Source organism: Mobula birostris, chromosome 13, assembly GCF_030028105.1.
Source record: "Mobula birostris isolate sMobBir1 chromosome 13, sMobBir1.hap1, whole genome shotgun sequence".
Classification (NCBI taxonomy): Eukaryota; Metazoa; Chordata; class Chondrichthyes; order Myliobatiformes; family Myliobatidae; genus Mobula; species Mobula birostris.
The window spans coordinates 73,592,582-73,593,825 of record NC_092382.1 but is presented as its reverse complement, the minus strand read 5'-3'; the positions used below and the strand labels follow the sequence as shown (position 1 = coordinate 73,593,825).

General features: G+C 43.5%; 1 non-coding gene across 1 annotated transcript; it reads right to left on the bottom strand.

The window, feature by feature from the left end:
• Positions 1 to 582: 582 nt before the first annotated feature.
• trnae-cuc (transfer RNA glutamic acid (anticodon CUC)) lies at positions 583 to 654 on the bottom strand. Its single transcript has one exon. It is a non-coding gene; the product is annotated as a tRNA-Glu (tRNA).
• Between the last annotated feature and the right edge of the window lie 590 nt (positions 655 to 1,244).

Below are 1,244 nucleotides of genomic sequence, written 5' to 3'. Positions count from 1 at the left end.
CCAAGGAGATTCAGAGAAATGATGCTAGGATGGATTGGCTAGTGATATGAAGAGCGTTTGCTGGCACCGGGCCCGCATTCACTGGAATTCAGTAGGTTGCGCGGTGACCTCATTGAAACCTATCGAATGGTGAAAGGCCTTGATAGGGCGGATGTTGAGAGGATGTTTCCTATGGTGGGAGAAAATAAGACCAAAGGACGCAGCCTCGCGATAGGGGACCGTCCTTTTAGAACAGAGATGAGGAGTGAGTTCTTTAGCCATAGAGCGGTAAATCTGTTGAATTCGTTGCCACGAGCCCCTGTGGAGTGCAAGTCTTTTTGTATAATTGTCAGAGATCGATAGATTGTTGATTGATCAGGGCATGAAATGATACAAAAGCAGGAGAATGGGGCTCAGAGGAAATGTCGAAGCAAACCCGATGTGCCCGAGGGCCTAATTCTGCTCCTATATTTTGTGGTTTTATGATGCTGACTCAGGCCAATGCAGGTTAAGCATAGACAGGAATGGGGTTATAGTGGAAGCAGGCTAATCCACACCATAATTTAAAATTAGCACATTAAATTACAGCAGGCAATATTTTGATTCCCTGACCGGGAATCGAACCCGGGCCGCGGCGGTGAGAGCGCCGAATCCTAACCACTAGACCACCAGGGAAGCTGATAAAGCGCTGCACACAACAATAGACAACTATCAAATGAGCAAAATACTTTATACTTCATACTTTATTGTCGCCAAACAATTGATACTAGAACGTACAATCATCACAGCGATGTTTGATTCTGCACTTCCCGCTCCTTGGATTACAAATCAATAGTAAATATTAAAAACAAAATTATAAATCATAAATAGAAAATAGAAAAATGGAAAGTAAGGTAGTGCAAAAAAAACGAGAGGCAGGTCCGGATATTTGGAGGATACGGCCCAGATGCGGGTCAATATAAAACAAATCCTATAGATAAATAATAATAATGAGTAAATGTGATAAGTATTGCCACGAATCCACCGCTCAGCATTTTGCAGATCCCTTGTTCATCCAGTGCTTCTGGTTAAGGAACACTCTGGACTCTGAATGAATCTGAGGTAAACACTCGTTCTCCGTGTCGTTATAAAGATTGTGACATTCAGATTCTCTTATGAGCCCTGGGTCATTTTTATTTCTGTCTATCGCCTGGAAGCAATTCAGTGGTCGGCCCTACGATCCTGCAACCACATCACTGTTGCCGATACATCTGGTGGCTTCTTCC